Source organism: Trichechus manatus, unplaced genomic scaffold, assembly GCF_000243295.1.
Source record: "Trichechus manatus latirostris isolate Lorelei unplaced genomic scaffold, TriManLat1.0 scaffold00075, whole genome shotgun sequence".
Classification (NCBI taxonomy): domain Eukaryota; kingdom Metazoa; phylum Chordata; class Mammalia; order Sirenia; family Trichechidae; genus Trichechus; species Trichechus manatus.
In genome coordinates, this window is record NW_004444011.1 from 7191050 (window position 1) to 7198051 (window position 7002).

General features: G+C 39.7%; 1 non-coding gene across 1 annotated transcript; it reads right to left on the minus strand.

The window, feature by feature from the left end:
* Positions 1 to 217: 217 nt before the first annotated feature.
* LOC111821283 (U2 spliceosomal RNA) lies at positions 218 to 402 on the minus strand. Its single transcript, XR_002824728.1, has one exon. It is a non-coding gene; the product is annotated as a U2 spliceosomal RNA (small nuclear RNA).
* Between the last annotated feature and the right edge of the window lie 6600 nt (positions 403 to 7002).

Sequence of the window (7002 nt, forward strand, 5' to 3'; positions counted from 1 at the left end):
GCTGGGCACCATCCAGTTCTTCAAGTCTGATGGCAAAGGAGGCAGAGTTTTCCCTAGCTTCAGAAGGAAGTTGCACTTCTTACAAAGACAGCAAAGGCAGGTCAGAAGCAGGAAATGGAAGGCAATTGTTAGGTGAAGCGTATGAATGAGACTGCAAATAAGCAACCAGGACCCAGAGAAAATGGAATATTTCTACTTTTGAAAACTAGATTATTCCCCATGGTGCACCATTCCTGGAGTTACTGCAATACCAGGTCGATGCATAGAGTGGATGAAGCAAGCCCCTTTTCCCTCTCAATGCTCCAAAAATCCATTTACTATATTGTCCTCAGAGGATGTATGATATACTACAGTGATAAGAACAGACTACACTTGATCTTAGCCAAAAGGCTGAGGAGGGTTTAGAAATAAATCTGATTAATAATATGCATATGGATTTATGCACATAAAGATAATGATCTTTCATATATTAAATAAAATAAATTGATTGGAAACCCTGGTATATTCCTTATATGAAAATATCTGATAGCTTTCATTAAATAGTTCATTGGACATTATAGGGATTAAAAAATTACTGATGACAGAATACTAGACTCGATAGAAAAATTAAAATACGTTTAATTTCTCCTTAATTTAACATCGAAATCTGTTTTTTTGTCCTTTTGACTAGAGAATTTATTAACATTATTTTGGCACCAATTTCTCCATGTATGTGTTTTGTTTTATTGTGAACAAATGTTATTAGCTAAGTCAAAAGTACCAAATACAGTATTCATAAACTCTCAGAGGTAATGTTTTGGCATGGATAATAATTCAAATTTAAAAATATTTGTGGATAACTCAGAAAGTCTACTTATTTTAGTTAATTATTTTCTTATTTTTGATTCATCTTGTCACTAGATGTCAACTCATTTTGTCTACAATGATATTTTCAAGACATGTAAAAACAAATGTTATCTTCAGCAATTTTTGTAATTCGGGACTTAAACTGAGTCTGTCTAATATCCAGCTTGCTTTAAAAAATGGTTAAACGTAGGGGAAAGAAGTAGTTTGCATTTCTTTTGCTGCTTAAAAATATTTGAGGAATATTCCTCAGAATAAATTTAGATTTTTTTAGTTCTTATAAAATACCTGTTAGCTCTAAAAATCGTCGAGCAACAAAAAAGGCACGTTTAAAAGTTAATGTCCAGCCAAATATTTAAAAGTAGTTCTCTAGGCTTTACCAGAAGCTGCCTGTCAGTGTCCAGCTCATCTCATTTTTTTTCTCCCCTCCCAGATGCAAAGGAGATTGCTTTGCCCCATGGAAGTCTTGCTCTCCCCAGCGAGCATGGAAAAGATGCAATAGGCAGTTTTAGGAGTGTTGCTTTTGACAGCTTGTCTCAGGGTACTTAATATTCTAGGTGGCAATTGGCCAAAATAAGTAGGAAAGAAAAACTGCCAAGCTGCAATACTTATGGAAGTATTGCTATAGCTAACTAGAAAGCAGAAAGAAAGTTTCTGCATTAAAAAGAACTGGAAAATCAGTGGCCAGTACTTAGGGAGAACGACGCCTGGTATGTGTGTATGTGTAGGGGAAAGAATAAACATTTGTAGATTTTTATCAGTCTTTGAATGTTGCTTTCCTTCATGCTTTAGAAATAAGAATTGTATCATTAGTAGTACTTAACATTTGCTGGAACTATAAAAACAATATAATGTGCAGTCACAATTGTTGCTGGTTTTTTTTATTGGCCACAAATTTCCTCCCATTCCACAATACACAGCCCTTTGCCATGTGACTTTGCTGCTCCTGCCATCCAGAAGTGGAGTCTATTCTCTACGCCCTTGAATGTAGGCTGGACTTGTGACTGTCTTTAACTCATTTAATGTAGTGGAAATGATGTTGTACAAGTTCTGGAGTTTAGGCCTCAAGAAGGTGTACAGCTTCCACCTTTGTCCTCTTGCAATGCCGTGCCATGAAGAAGGCTGGGATGAAGGATCATGAGGAGAGAGAGGCCCAGCTGTCTCAGCTGTTACCACTGAGCCCAGCCCACAGCAGATCTTCTGAATGCAGCTACCTGAATGAGCCCAGCTAAAATCAGCGAACACACACAACCAAGAGAATCATTAAAAATAATAAATGTTGTTTTAAGCCACGTAATTTAGGGGAGGTTTGTTACCCACAGGGGCAGATTATCCAATAAGCCGAGGTAAGCATGGTGAAAAAAATCTGTAGTGAAAAATTTCACATGAGTTTCACTATATCTGAGAAAGTAAACCTGTGCTTACCTTGCTTATTGGATAATCTGACCCTGGTTACACAGCAGTAGATAACTGAAACAGTAACCATTTACTTGTCTTGTTATCTGCAACTGTTAAAGTTGAAGGAGAATTTATTGCTACAACAAGTCTCTTAATTATGACCAAATTAAAGAAGCTCTCGGTTTTTAAGATCTTGAACTGTTGTTGTTATGTAACTGGACTGTTTTAGGTCTGCTTGGTGCGGCCACTGAGACATAAAACAGGTGAAGTGGAAGAAGAAGCTTTATTTGGTTGGCCAAGCAAAGGAGCACACCGGGACTTGCGTGGCCAAGATGGCTCCCTGAACAATGGCCGAAACAGTATTTATTAGGGGAAGGGTCCTGGGGAAAGGAGCAAGATCGTTGATTGGTCTGGCCCGAAAAAAGACGTTCCGGGGTGGCTCCGTTGTCTGCACTTGCTCAGTCCAAAACAGGGCGCGGTGGGGGTGGGGTGTCTCTAAAATCGGATGTTAGGCTTGGACCTCTCCCTTCTGAAAGTCTTCCCCCAATCTTGGGCTGCTAAAGTTTGGTTCTTTCAGGTAGGAGAAAAGTTCTGGGGTCACCCAGAGTATGGGGTTGATGGTTCTGCACATGTCAGGCAGGCCAGATTTGGTCTTAACTGGTTCTGTGGTCTGCAGACCCCAGCCTCTTGTTTTTCTTATCTTGGGCAGGAAGTTGGCCGATTGCCTAAAAAACGTCTGGAGAAACCAGTTAGAAGGGGAGGTGGCTCATGCTACTCTACTTACAAGTTGGGTGTTGGTAATGATGTCCAGAGACTGGGGTCTCAGGTGCTGTCCAGTCATCTCCAACTCATAGCGACCCCATGTACAACAGAATGAAACACTGCCCAGTCCCGCGCCATCTTCGCAATTCTTGTTATGCTTGAGCCCATTGTTGCAGCCACTATGTCATTCCATCTCATTGAGGGTCTTCTTCTTTTTCACTCACTCTCTATTTACCAAGCATGATGTCCTTTTCCAGGGATTAGTCCCTTCTGATAACATGTCCAAAATACATGAGATGAAATCTCGCCATCCTTGCTTCTAAAGAGCATTCTGGCTGTACTTCTTCCAAGACAGATTTGTTCCTTCTTCTGGCAGTCCATGGTATATTCAATATTCTTTGCCAACACCATAATTCAAAGGCATCAATTCTTCTTTGGTTTTCCTTATTCACTGTCCAGCTTTCACATGCATATGAGGCTATTGAAAACACCATGGCTTGGGACAGGCACACCTTAGTCCTCAAAGTGACATCTTTGTTTTTTCTTAACACTTTAAAGATGTCTTTTGCAGCAGATTTGCCCAGTGCGATGCGTCGTTTGCTTTCTTTTTTTTTGTTGTTGAGGGTGTGAAGAACATAATATTTACTTATAGACATTCTTTTCATGTTTCAGTTAATAATTTTTCTTTGTTGTTTGTGAATTTTTTTTTTTTTTTGGTTGGCCAAATACTTTATTTTCTTTTTTGTTTTTTTAGCAGCTGAGCTCTTGACGACTAGCTTAGGTGAACTTCATTTCGTAAGTTACTTAGAATTAAGCAGCAGGCTACTGAAATAATAAGAACATCTGTGATGAATTCTTTTCCCTGGCTAGAATATGATATTGAGGGTAGTGTGATGATATTAATATGTATTTATATATATTATTGTACTTTAGATGAAGGTTTACAGAGCAAAGTAGCTTCTCATTAAACAGTTAGTATATATATTGGTTTGTGACAGTGGTTGCCAACCCCACGACATGTCAACACTTTCCCCTTCTCTACCTTGGGTTCCCTGTTTCCAGCTTTCCTGTCCCCTCCTGTCGTTTTGTCCTTGCCCCTGGGCTAGTGTGCGCATTTAGTCTCATTTTGTTTTATGGGCCTGTCGAATTTTTGGCTGAAGGGTAAACCTCAGGAGTGACTTCAGTACTGAGTTAAAAGGGTGTCTGAGGGCCATACTCTTGGGGTTTCTCCAGTCTCTGTCAGGCTAGTAAGCCTGGTCTTTTTTTGTTAGAATTTTGTTCTACGTTTTTTCCAGCTCTGTCTGGGACCCACTATTGTGATCCCAGTTAGAACAGTCGGTGGTGGTAGCTGGGCACTATCTAGTTGTGCTGGACTCAGTCTGGTGGAGGCTGTGGTAGTTGTGGTCCGTCAGTCTTTTGGACTAATCCTTCCCTTGTGTCTTTGGTTTTCTTCATTCTCCCTTGTTCCAGACAGGGTGGGTGTCATTTGATTTCTTGGCTGTTTCTTCCATTGGCAATGATTGTAGATCCAAGTAAAATGAAATCCTTGACAACCTCAATATTTTCTCTGATTATTGTGATGTTGCTTATTGGTTCAGTTGTGAGGATTTTTGTTTTCTTTATGTTGAGGTGTAATCCATACTGAAGGCTATGGTCTTTGATCTTCATCAGTAAGTGCTTCAAGTCCTCTTCACTTTCAGCAAGCAAGACTGTGTTATCTGCATATGGCAGGTTATTATTGAGTTTTCCTCTAATCCTGATGCCCCATTCTTCTTCATATAGTCCAGCTTCTCAGATTATTTGCCCAGCATACAGATTGAATAAGTATGGTGAAAGAATACAACCCTGATGCACACCTTCCCTGACTTTAAATCATGCAGAATCCCCTCATTATGTTCGAACAACTGCCTCTTGGTCTAAGTACAGGTTCCATAGGAGCATAATTAAGTGTTCTGGAATTCCCATTCTTTGCAGTGTTAGCCATAATTTGTTATGATCCACACAGTCTGATGCCTTTGCATGTCCATAAAACACAGGTAAATATCTTTCTGATATTCTCTGCTTTCAGCCACGATTTATCTGACATCAGCAGTGTTGTCTGTTGTTCTACATCCTCTTCTGATTCCATCTTGAATTTCTGGCAGTTCCCTGCTGATGCGCTGCCGCAACTGCTTGTGAAATATCTTCAGCAAAATTTTACTTGTGTGTGATAGTAATTATAGTGTTCAATAATTTCTGTATTCTGTTGGATCACCTTTCTTTGGAATGGGTACAAATATGGATCTCTCCCAGTCGGTTGGCCAGGTAGCTGTCTTCCAAATTTCTTGATCTTTGGCCTTAGTGGTTGGTGCATAGATTTGAATAATAATTGTATTAACTGGTTTTCCTTGTACGCATATGGATATTATCCTATCACTGACAGAGCTGTACTTAGGATAGATCTTTTTTTTAATTGTAGTTTATATGAAGGTTTACAGAACAAATAGATTCTCATTAAACAGTACAAACATTGTTTTACGACAATGATTAACAACCCCACATGTTGACACTGTCCCTTCTCAACCTTGGGTTCCCTATTACCAGCTTTCCTGTGCCCTCCTGCCTTCTAGTCCTTGTCCCTGGACCCTTGTGCCCCATTAGTCTCATTTTGTTTTATGGGGCTGTCTAATCTTTGGCTATAGGGTGAACCTTGGGAGTGACTTCATTACTGAGCTAAAAGGGTGTCTGGGGGCCATACTCTCAGGGTTTCTCCAGTCTCTGTCAGGCCAGTAAGTCTGGTCTTTTTCTATGAATTAGAATGTGGTTCTACATTTTTCTCCAGCTCTGTCTGGGACCCTCTGTTGTGATCCCGGTCAGAGCAATCAGTGGTGGTAGCCAGGCACCATCTAGTTGTACTGGACTCAGTCTAGTGGAGGCTGTGGTAATTGTGGTCCATTAGTCCTTTGGACTGATCTTTCCTTGTATCTTGTTTTCTTCATTCTCCCTTCCTCCCGAAGGGGTGAGACCAGTAGAGTATCTTAGATGGCTGTTCACAGGCTTTTAAGACTTCAGACGCTACTCACCAAGGTAGAATGTAGAACATTTTCTTTATAAACTGTGTTAGGCCAATTGAGCGAGATGTTCCCTGAGACCATGGTACCCACAGTCCTCTGCCCAGCAATTCAGTCCCTCAGGGAGTTTGGATGTGTCTACGGAGCTTCAATGACCTTTCCTTGTACAAGTTGTGCTGGCTTCCCCAGTACTGTGCACTGTCTTACCCTTCACCAAAGTTACCACTTTTCTATTGTCTATTTAGTATTTACCCCCACCCCTTCCATCCCTCATAACCAACAAAGATTGTTACTTTTTGTGTGTAAACTTTTTCATGAGTTTTTACAGTAGAAGTCTCATATATTTGTCCTTCTGTGATTGACTTAATTCACTCAGCATAATGTCCTCCAGTTTCATCCATTTTATGAGATGCTTCACAGATTCATCATTGTTCTTTATCGTTGCATAATACTGCATTGTGTGTATGTACTATAGTTTATCAGTTCATCTGTTGATGGGCATCTAGGTTGTTTTCCATCTTTTTGCTATTGTGAAGAATGCTGCAATGAACATGAATGTGCATATGTGTATTCGTGTGACAGTTCTTATTTCTCTAGGACATATTCCTAGGAGTGGGATTGCTGGATCATATGGTATTTCCATTTCTATCATTCTAAAGAAGTGCCATATCATTTTGTCATGGATTGAATTGTGTCCCTGAAAAATATCTGTCAACTTGGCTGGATCATGATTCCCAGTATTGTATAATTGTGTACCATTTTGTAATCTGATATGATTTCCTTATGTGCTGTAAATTCAGTCACTATGTTCTAACAAGATGGATTAGCAGCAGTAATACTGATGAGGTATACAAGATTGGATAGTGTCTTAAGCCAATCTCTTTTTTTTTTTAAATATTTTATTGTACTTCAGGTGAAGGCTTACAGAACAAATAGTTTCTCATGAAAC